This window comes from Hemitrygon akajei, chromosome 20 (genome assembly GCF_048418815.1).
Source record: "Hemitrygon akajei chromosome 20, sHemAka1.3, whole genome shotgun sequence".
NCBI lineage: Eukaryota > Metazoa > Chordata > Chondrichthyes > Myliobatiformes > Dasyatidae > Hemitrygon > Hemitrygon akajei.
In genome coordinates, this window is record NC_133143.1 from 13647310 (window position 1) to 13659129 (window position 11820).

General features: G+C 41.0%; 1 protein-coding gene across 3 annotated transcripts in view; it reads right to left on the minus strand.

The window, feature by feature from the left end:
• The window catches only part of mak (male germ cell-associated kinase), an 84818-nt gene extending 73887 nt beyond the window's left edge, over positions 1-10931 (minus strand). The window contains exon 1 of one of the 3 annotated variants that reach the window (XM_073023880.1): positions 10657-10931. The gene's annotated coding sequence lies outside the window, so the exon portion shown is untranslated. Of the gene's footprint in view, positions 1-10153; positions 10236-10328; positions 10585-10656 lie in introns of those variants that run through there. The other 2 variants (XM_073023881.1, XM_073023882.1) reach the window with 2 other exon arrangements.
• Positions 10932-11820: the final 889 nt, after the last annotated feature.

Sequence of the window (11820 nt, forward strand, 5' to 3'; positions counted from 1 at the left end):
GGATGGTGTGTTTTTGATGATACGCAATGTTTAGTCTGATGGCCAAAAGGTTCAATTTGTGTTTTATTAGACTATGACAACCTTCTTCCAGCTGACTTCAGAGTCTCCCACATACCTTCTGGCAGACTCTAGCCGAGATTTCATATGTACTTTTTTCAACAGTGGCTTTCTCTTTGCCACTCTCCCATAAAGCTGCAAATGGTGAAGCACCCAGGCAACAACTGTTGTATGCACAGTCTCTCCCATCTCAGCCACTGAAGCTTGTAATTCCTCCAGAGTTGTCATAGGTCTCTTAGTGACCTCCCTCACTAGTTCCCTTCTTGCATGGTCACTCCATTTTTGAGGACCTTCTACTATGAAAACTGCCTGCTCTAGGCAGATCTACAGCTGTGCCACATCCTTTCCATTTCTTGATGATTGACTTAACTGTACTCCAGGGGATATACAGTGTCTTAGAAATTTTCTTGTATCCATCTCCTGACTTGTGCTTTTCAATAACCTTTTCACGGAGTTGCTTGGAGTATTCCTTTGTCTTTATGTAGTTATTGCCAGGATACTGACACATCAGCAGTTAGACCTTCCAGATATAGGTGTATTTTTACTACAACCAATTGAAACACCTTGATTGCACACACTGTTCTCCTTCTAACTAATTATGTGATCTCTAAAACCAATTGGCTGCACCAGTGATGATTTGGTGTATCATATTAAAGGGGGCGAATACTTATGCAATCAATTATTTTGTGTTTTACATCTGTAATTAATTTAGATCACTTTGCAGAGATCTGTTTTCACTTTGAAAGGAAAGAGACTTTTTCTGATGATCAGTGTCAAAAAAGCCAAATTGAATTCACTGTGATTCAATGTTGTAAAGCAATAAAACATGAAAACTTCCAAGGGGGTGAATACTTTTTACAGGCACTGTATTTCTTTAGAAGTGCAGAATACCTGCCACCATGTGCAAGGGATTTAGCAGCCCTTTGCCTCGAATTGTTAAGATCTTCAGACTCCTTTGACCACTGGGTACCCTCTGTTTTTATTATGCTTTTAGCACCTTCTACTGTGAAAACAGATACAAGGTAATTGTTGACATTCCTAATACCCAGATATTTATCCTTACAAATTGTAAGAGACCAATTTTCCCTTTTTATGGACAAGTTCTATTTTTATATTTCTGGTTTATTAATTACTGTAGTCTTTTCTTGTCTGTCAACTTTTTAAGTCATCTTTTGCTAGTTTCTAAAATTCTTTCAGTCTACCTTTTGCAAACTTATAAACCTTTTCTTTCAATTTTTGGACCTCCTTAACTGCTTTAGTTAGCTACTGATAGATTACTTTTCTCTTGGAGTTACTTATTTCCCCAATGGAACAATAAAATATATTTAAATACTTGTTGGTGCTTATCTACCAACTGACCTATGCCAATGTATCTGTCACATCTTTGTATTACCATTAAATTCAAGTCTATAGATTTCAATCAAGTTTGTCTTAGATTTAATTTTTACATCACTCTCAAACTTATATAATCTCTCACAACCTAAGAGCATGAGTATGCTTGCAGGCCCTTCAAGCCCTCCCCACCATTTCATATAATATTGACTCCTCTTCTATGCTGGTTCCCCAAAGTCATTAGTTCCTTAATCTATGTAATATTTATCGGTCTCTACCTTTAAAATATACTTAATGATCTGGCCTCCATCAACAGCTGGGGCAGAAAATTCCAGGGATTCACTGACCTCACAGATGACATTTCTGTGCACTTCGGTTTTAAATGACTAGCCCTTTAATTTGTTACACACTGACTTTGGTTCTTTGCGGGAATGGGACCCACTCTCAGGGCCTCACAACTGGCCGATTTTCGATAGGCCAAGAACGCAGCCTAGAAGGCTAACGCACCTTCAGGGTGCCGGATTTTCGTGGCTGTGGAGGCAAGAAGATTCGAGGCCGGTGCCACCGCAGAAAACTGGTGTGTTGTGGGAGATGGAAGATCATAAGCAGTGACCTGGATGCTGACTGTGTGCCCAGGGACCTGAGGTTTTTGGGCACAGAGCTCGGAAAAAGCAACGCAACAGACTTTTAACATCATAAATTAGTGAGTTGGTTTTGTTATGTCTCCCTTCTCGCTGTGAAATGGGGACACTTCTTTTTCCCTTATTTGGGAGAGAGAGAGTCTGTGGTATGTCGAATTACCAGGTGAACAAGTAATCTTTGGGGTACTGCAAGTCTGTGTCTTTATTGATGCTTTGCTGCATGCTTGAGTGCTCGGTGGAGGGCACTGATGTTTTTTTGCTGGTGGTGGTGGTGGTGGGGGGGTTATTGCCTTGCTGCTGCTTATGTGTGGGAGGGGGGAGCTGGGGAGGGCTTTATTCATTCTGTCATTAATTTTTTGCAGCACTCTGTTTTTGTGGATGTTTGTGAAGAAAAAGAATTTCAGGATGTATATTAGAACATTAGAACACTACGCTAGAATTGTATACATTTCTCTGACATTAAATTGAAACTATTGAAATTCTCTTGTTCCTTAGTGAAAACATCTGGACATTCACAGTGTCAAGCTCTGTTAGTATCTTATAAGTTCTAAGCACCAAAGAATACTGACAAGAACTGTCCAACCTCTCTTGACAGGACAACCCTATCATTGCAAGAATTAGCTTGGTGAATTTCCTTTGGACTGCCTCCACTGCTACCATTTCCTTTCTTAGATAAGGGGCTGAAACAATATACAGTATGTGCCAAGATTTTGCCTAATGATTTAACCTGTAACCCACTGCAGAATAACAATGTCCTTATCACAATATGCCCTTCCATTTATTTTCAGATTATCGGCAAACTTGAAAACTTTTATTAAATTCTTTTCTCCTGGCAATTAATGCAAACAATAAACTTTGGAGAGCCAAAAACAAACTCTGGTGTACACTAGCTTCACCCGTCTGTTTTCTATGTAATAGCCAGTTTTCAGTTTTCTTCCTCCACTACCATGGGTTCTTAATTTATACATTTCTGACATGGCACCTTGTCAACTACCTTTCAGAAATCTAATATACTACATCTCCAGTTCCCCTCTATCAACTGCCCCTGTCACAACCTCAAAGAATTCTAGCAAACTTATCAAACAAGATTTACCTTTAATAAAACCACATTGATTAAATTTGATTATATTCAACTTTCCTAAATGATTAGTTACTTTGTTCTTTGATTATTGACTTTTCATTTTGTCGGAATAGATGTTAAACTAACTAGCCTATTAAAAATGAATCTAGTACTTTCCAGGCATATATGGCGAATAAACCCTTCTTGGGCTTCCAGCCAGGTACAGGTATCAATTATAACTGATGTTTTGATTACCAACTCTGCCATCTTCTTCAGGAATGATGCTTGGGCACGTCTAGGCCTGTGGTATTTATATCCACACAGGTTGGGAGCCCCTGCTCTAAATTAGTAATTCAAACCAGTCGGTCATAATCTCTGGATAACTTTCTTTGTGCAAATTGAATTACTGTCTGAGTAAAATGGTTTAGGATCAAACAGATCAGGGTATTAAATGGGTAGAGTTTGGATTCATGGGGGACTGGAACAATACTGGGGAAGGAGCGAGATGTTGCATTAGGATGGATGGTAGAACATGAATTAAAATTAGGTTGGCTGGAGAGAGAATGCTGAGGGAGAAAATACTGGTGGAAGTTGACAAGCTTGAATAACTATACTGTTAGGTATACCACTATTCAATAAATGGCTGCTGCAGTATAATGTGGATAAATATGAAGATTTTCATTTATATTCGTGTTAACAGGAAGGATGATAATTATCTAAATGGTAAAAGATTAAGAAAGGGAAAGATACAATAAGACATTCTTGTTAATGATAAATATGCACTCAGGATTATATTCACCTGAGTTTAGAAGAATGAGAGGGGATCTCGCTAAAAGATAAAATATGGGCGAACTTCAGCTAAGAAGAATTTATACAAGTCCAAATCACAAGGAATAAAATAGTCAAAATCTCATGTGGCTAAATGCAGACAGGTTGCTGGACCCAATGGTCTACACCAGAAGGGTCAGCAGGGATAGTGAACCGATTGATTGAAATTTCTCAGAGCTCAGTGAATTCCAGCAGCGTATCTGAAGACTGAAAAATAGCCAGTGTAATTCCATTGTTCAAAGTAAAATTAATTATCAGAATACATACACATACAACCATGATTCTTTTTCTGTGGGCATACTTAGCAAATCTATAAAATAGTAACTATAAACATCAGGAACTATAAGCTGTAAACAAACTGTGCAAATGTAGATATAAATAAATAGCAATAAATAGCAAGTATGAAATAACAATCTAACCAAGTCCTTAAATGATAGCAGCTATCTCCTTTTGTTTAAGAGCCTGATGGTTGTGGGGTAGTAACTGTCCTTGAACCTCCTGGTGCTAGTCCTGAGGCACCTGTACCTTCTACCTAATGGCAGTAGTGAGAAAACAGCATGGCCTGGGTAGTGAGGATCTTTGATGATGGATGCAGCTTTCCTACAGCAGTGTTTCATGTAGATGTGCTCAATAGTTGGGAGAGTTTTACCTGTGATGTATTGGGCCAAATCCTCTATCCTTTGTAGGATTTTACACTCAAAGGCCTTGGTGTTCCCACAATAGGCTGCAATGCAGCCAGTCAGCACACTTTCCACCATACATCTATAGAAGTTTGCCAGGGTTTTCGATGACATGCCAAAACTCTACAGACTCCTGAGCAAGTAGAGGCACTGTTGTGCTTTCTTTGCAATAATATTTACACGATGAGTCCAGGAACAGTCCTCTGAGATAGTGACACCCAGGAATTTAAAGGTACTGACCCTCTGAAATTTACTGGGTCTCCTGAAATCTACAATCAGTTCCTTGGTTTTATTGACATTGAGTGAGAGGTTGTAGTAATTACACCACTCAGCCAAGTTTTCAATCTCCCTCCTGTACGTTGATTCATCACCCCCTTTAATACAGTCTATAACAGTGGCGTCATCAGCAAACTTGTATACGGTGTTGGAGTTGTACTTAGCCACACTGTCATAGGTGTAAAGCGAGTAGAGGACAGGACTAAGTATACATTCTAGTGGTGGTCCTGTGCTAATGGAGATTGTGGAGGAGATGTTTTTGCCATTCTGAACTGACTGGGGTCTACAAGTGAGGAAATCCAGGATCCATTTGCACAAGGGGGTATTGAGGCCCAGGTCTTGGAATTTACTGATTAGTTTTGAGGGGATGATGGAATTAAATGCTGAGCTGATATCGATAAGGAGCATCCTGATGTATGCATCTTTGCTGTGCAGATGTTCCAGACTTGTATGAGGAGCCAACAAGACAGCATATGCTGTGAACCTGTTGCTTCAGTAGATGAATTAGAGCGCATCCAAGTCGCCATTCAGACAATAGCTGATATGCTTCAACAGCAGCCTCTCAAAACACTTTATCACTGTGGATACACATGCCATTAGGTGATAGCCATTTAGACAGGTTACCATGCTCTTCTTGGGCACCGGTACAATTGAAGCCTGCTTGAAGCAGGTGGATACAACACACAGCCAGAGCGAGAGGTTAAAGTTATCCATGAGTACACCAGACAGTTGCTCAACACAGGTCTTCAGTACGCCATCAGGTACTCCATCCAGACTGGATGCTTTCCCTAGATTCACTCTCTTGATGGCAGTCCGCATGTCATCTTCAGATACTGACACCAAAGGATCATCAGGAAACCTGGGGACGCACAATAGTTCCTGGTGGTCAAAGTGAGCATAGAAGGCATTAAGCTCATCTGGAAGCAAAACTCTGCTGCCCCCTATGTCACAAGATTTAGCTTTGTCGGAGGTTATGGCATTCAAACCCTGTCACGATTGTTGAGCATCCCTTGTTGACGCCAGTTTAGTCCAGAATCTCCATTTCACCTGAGAGATGGCTTTCTGGAGATCATACATGCACCTATTGTAGCATTCTGGATCTCCAGAATTGAATGCCTCTGATCTGGCTTTCAGCAGGTTCCGGATTTCATTGTTCATCCAGGGCTTCTGTGGGGACAACACTGAAAGTTTTTGTGGGGACACACTCATCCACAGCTGTGGATGAAAACAGAAACAAAGGAAGAAAACATAAGACAGGAAACTAGAGGCTAGTTATGAATAAACTCTCTCAGGCTTTCAGCCAGGTACGGGTATCAATTATAACTGAGATTTTGATGACAAACTCTGCCATCTTCTTCAAGGCTAATGCCTGGGCATGTCTACCCTCACTGCACTTTATACCATTTGATATTAGCCATGCTGTTTGCTTCTTTGTGGATCTGTAGTTCCTTTCTAAATCCAAGAAGATGCCCTTAACTCTAGCAACTTCAGGACTCCATTCACAAGCTAAGAGTATCTATCTTTCCAAGTATAGCATTACCCACTATCTTACTATTCCCCAATTGTGGTTGCTCTCTGAACTAGCAACCATAGCCCCTGGGACAATCCATGCAAAGTTCACCATCCATCCCAACAGATACTACTTCAGCAAAACAGGAGTTGGAGAAACTCAGTGACTCAGAATTCAATAATGGTGCTGCGAAGTATCTCCTTCTAGCAATTGTCTCCCATCTTCATACTCTGCTCCCTTCATCTTGTTCCAACTATTGTTATTTTCTTTGTCTGCCCTCTTTTATCATTCATACGCCACAGTCTTCCAACTCCACACCAATTCATTTCCCTTACCAGGCATTACCTGCCTGACATCTTACAGTTCACAAATTACATCAGAGTTCTCTCTCACCACTCTCCTCCTCTTTATGCTGGCCATTTCACCTCTCTACTCTCAGCCCTAGTGTAGGGTTTGACTCAATGTCAACAAGTACTTTCCTCCCACTGATGCTGCTCAGTTCTTTCAGCAGAGTGTGTTCAATGAGGTCAACAGCTAAGACTCCTGTATCATTATTCATTTTTGAAATATCCATTAAGTTAAGGATTTTATTTACTTTGTTTTGGTAAATAATTAGTCAACATTATTTGTATTTACCTTTAAGATTTTTGTAAGTTAAAAAAACACATTTAGGATTGATATTCAGGATGAGAAAAAAAATTCAAAGTAAATTCATTCTCAAAGCACCTACATGCCACTGTATACTACCTGGAGATTCATTTTTTGAGGACATTCACAGTAATTACGAAGAAACGCGATAGAATCCCAATGAAAAAACACACAATAAATGTGCACAATACAGCAAACTGTGCAAATACAAAACAAAAAAATAAATAAACAAGCAAACTAACAAATAAATGAGATGAAGGATCCTTGTAAGTGAGTCCATAGTTTGTGGGAACAGTTCAGTGTTGGAGCAAGTGAAGTTGAGTAGTAATCCCCTCTAGTTCAAGAGCCTGATGGTTGAGGGGGTAATAGTTGTTCCCGAACCTGGCTGTGTGAGTCATGAGGCTCCTGTACCTCCTTACTGATGGCAGTAGCGGTAAGAGAGCATACCTGGATGGGGGGGGGGGGTCCCTAACGATGTATGTTACTTTCCTGTGACAGTGTTCCTTGCAGATGTGCTTAATGGTGAGGACAGCTTTACCCATGATGGACTCTGCCGTATCTACTACATTTTGCCGGCCTATATGTTCAAGGCCATTGGTGTTTCTATACCAGGCTGTGATGCAACCAGTCAATATACTTTCCACTGTGCATCTATAGAAGTTTTTTAAAGTTTTAGATGACATGCTGAATCTTCGCAAACTTCTAAGAAAGCAGAGGCACTGCTATGCTTTCATTTTAATGATACTTAAGTACCGGACTCAGGACAGATCCTCTGAAATTATAATGCCAAAGAATTTAAAGTTGCCGACCCTCTCCACCTCTGGTCCCTTGATGAGGACTGGCTCATGGACCTCCAGTTTCCTCCTTTTGCTGACATTTAGTGAGAGGTTGTTGTTGTGGCACCACTTAGCCAGATTTTCAATCTTCCTTCTATATGCTGATTTATCAGCACCTTTGATTCAGCCAGCAACAGTAGTGTTGTCAGAAAACTTAAACATGGCATTGGAGCTGTGCTTAACCTCAGTCATAAATATAAAGTGAGTAGAGCATGGGATTAAGCATACAGCCTTGTGGTGCACCTGTGCTGATAGTGATTGTGGAGAAGATGTTACTGCCAATCCAAACTGACTGTTGTCTGCAAGTAAGGAAATCAAGGGTCTAGTTGTAAAAGGAGGTATAAAGACCTAGGTCTTAGAACTTATTGTTGAGTTTTGACAGGGATGATAGCACTGAATAGTGAGTTATAGTCAATGAGGAGCATCCTGATGTTCTGGGGTTGAGTGAAGAGCCAATTAAATGGCATTTGCTGTTGACCTGTTGTGATGGTAGGAAATTGTAGAGGATCCAAGTTGCTTCTCAGAGTGGAGTTGATGTGCTTCATCACCAACCTTTCAAAGCACTGCATCACAGTGGATGTTTGTGCTCCTGGATGATGGTTATTGAGGCAGGTTACCATGTTTTTCTTGGGCACAGTACAATTGAAGCCTACTTGAAGCACATGGGTACCTTTTTTTTTCATCCAGGGATTTGGTTTGGAGAAGCTCAATGATTTTGTGGGGACATGACTTACTTTACAAAAGTTTGTGACAACCATGGCATACTCATTCAGATCCCCTGATGAGTCCTCAAACACGACTCACTCCACTGACTCAAAGTGGTCCTATGCCTCCTGTGACCACCTCTTCATTGTCCTTACTTCTAGAACCTTGCTCTTTAGCCTCTGCCTGTGTGGAGGTAAGAGGAGAAATGGCAGATGATCAGATTTCCCAAAATGTGGTTTAGGGAATGGTAAATATTCCTTATGGTAGTGTAGCAGTGGTCAATTGTGTTAGGATCCCTGGTTCTGCAAGTGATACGTTGATGATAACTGAGCAGAGATCGAAGTTCCTGGTAATGTCTTGAAAGGATTTGGGTTAGGCTGTTTTTTTTTTGCTAATCATGTCACTCAATATGCTTGCTGAACATCAGCCTTTGGGAGTATGCAAACTGTGGTCAGGATCACGGAGGAGAACTCTCTAAGTACAACTGATGGCACTTAATCACGAGATATTCCAAGCTGGGAAACCAAGAGTGCAACAATGCCACTACATCCAGGAACCATGAACAGTTTATCATGATTCACAGACCCCACACCTCTTGTTTTCTTTCAATATGCAGTCTGGTCCATCCAGTGGATTGAGAAGTCCTTGACCCTGACTGCCATATCTGGTCTTTTTGAAGCTAGCCACATCTCTGAAAGAGAATGCTGACCGATACAGCAATCTTGCCCTTACATCCTCTATCTTGTTCTCCAGAGACTGTACATTTGCCAACTGAGTAGAGGAAGTTTTACATTGTGCCATTTTAGTCTGGCTTGAAGTCGTCCCTTCCTTCTTCTCTTCCAGCTATTTGTCTGCTTAAAGGTGCCATACCTGCATCCTGAGATTGGAGGTCCACTCCACTCCTTGTCCTTCAGGATATCGTAAAACTGCTAGTTCGTTAAGACATTTTAAAAGTATGTTGTTTAAGGTGGAAATACAGGCTATAAATTGCAGCAATAGTAGTTCAGATGAGGTATATCTGGAAGTTTTGTGAGTAACCCATGAAATATCACCTTGTATCCTTTCTTTCCCCTGTATTTCTTCTTTTCGAGCCCCAAGTATTTGATATGCTGAAAAACTACATTTAAAGTTATTTATATGTGAATCCAACCACACCAGGGTCTTAGTTCTTACTTCTTATTAAATGGCCAGTGATATGCATTAAATAAAAGCTACTTTATAGAGTTTGCTTTTTAATATTAGGATAGTTTTAATTTTGCCTGCACACACAGTCTTCCATTCCATTTCAACTATTCTTGCTTTTCCGTCCCCTACCACGTTAGTGTATACCTCGTCATAATTAACCTCTTTATAACAACACAATTCACAGCTTTGTTGAGGTGCAATCCATCCATCTTCTTGCTGTTCACTCTTCCCTCAGAAACATCCTGATGCCCAAGAAAATTAAGACACACCCCTCTTCCATTCCTGGTCTTTGTCAGAGTGCCCTGGAATTAAAGTCAGGTGCTACCAAGAAAACACTGTTCTGCTTCTCGAGTCGGTGTTTAACAGCAATTCTGTCAATTTAACTATCAACTGACCTTTTATTTTGATCGCCCCCTTCTGTCAAATTATTAGTATTTATTTTGTCCAATGTCGAACACCAACTCCAGATGAGAATGATGGTTGCTGGCCAAGCATCATTGAAAACATTTACAGGAGACTACCTCAAGAAGGCAGTATCTATCATCAAGGACCCCTCTATCCAATCCATACCTTCTTCTCGGCGCAGGAGATACAGAAGAGTTCAGGAACGGCCACTTCCGTGTGACAATCAGGTTCTTGAACCGACCTTCACAATCCCAATCCTACCTCAACAATGGAACACCTCGGACCACCACGAACTCGCTTCTGTCTGTCGTCTATTTTGGCACCAATGTCTTATTTCTTAGTTTGTTTCTTTAATTGTATTTTTTAATGTATAACTTCTATTCTGTGTGAGTCAGAACCGATGTGCCTATGATGTTGTTGCCAGCAAGGTTTTTTTAAAAAGTACCTATGCCTTCCCGTACTTTTGCACACGGCAATAACTCACTTTACTTGCCTAAATAACTTCACACTTCGTTTCTTTCAGGAGAGGGCCGGCACTGAAGCACCCGGCCCGGCGCCTTCACACACAAGCCTTCACCACCGCCGCATCAAACAGACCGTGCACAGAGTCTGCCACCAGGTTCCCGACTCTGGATCCACTCGTGACGTTCACCCCAACACTGGTCTCCCACCTGCTGGCTGTTGTTTATTTTAAATACGAGAAAACCTGCAGTTACGCCGCTGTTCCTGTCCCAGACACTGCCGCCTTCTCCATGGCAACGCCACACCGTTTACAAGCAACGCGCATGCTCAAGAAATATCCGCCCTCTTGACCAATGAATGTCCGAGCCGCTTCGTCCGATTTGCGCAGGTGTAGACTCGCCTCGGCGGAGTCTAGTGCGCGTGTAATTTTCTTCCGTGGTATTGGAAATTTCTTCTCCTGGGTTTATCTCGGTTGTTGTATTTCCCCTTAAGGGTGCACTGCCAGAGATTGTAATCTGCAACCTGTGGTGATGCCGACGGGAACCCTGGATCGCCGTTGTCAAATGGTTGCAATGCCGAATTTCTCCTGGGTAGAGGGACAAAGCTGATGCCCTGTCTAACATATCATTGTCCCTCTTCCCTCAAGGTAACGGAATGGTCAAATTACTGGACCGACAGCTTGATCTCCATACCATTACCTAAATGCGGTGACATGGATCTGAGATGTTTCTCCAGGTTTTTTTTTGCTTCTATCCACGAAATTGTTCGCATATCCATTTGATGTGATATCCTTCAGGAAAGAAATGTACCATCCTTACTGCTCTGGCCTGCATACTCATCAATCCAATTAAAAGGTTCTTCAGCTAATTGGGAGTGAAAGAAACGGGTATTCTGTAATGTCTGCATCTCCTGAATGAATATGCACAAAAAAATCCTTAGGTTATATAGGACTACGACAAATGTCACCAACACTTCAGATAGTGCTTGATTCTACCCTTTATCGTTAATATGCATTTTATAAATTATTTGCATTTAGCCTCTGAGGTATTTTCTTACCATAAAAGTACCATACCTTACGGTACCTGTAATACGTGTTCTGGACTGTTAAGCTAATGCTGTAAGTTTCTTGGCCACCATCATGTTTAAATCTCACACAATTTTTTGTATTTGTTTTATAAACTGAAAACCTCAAATT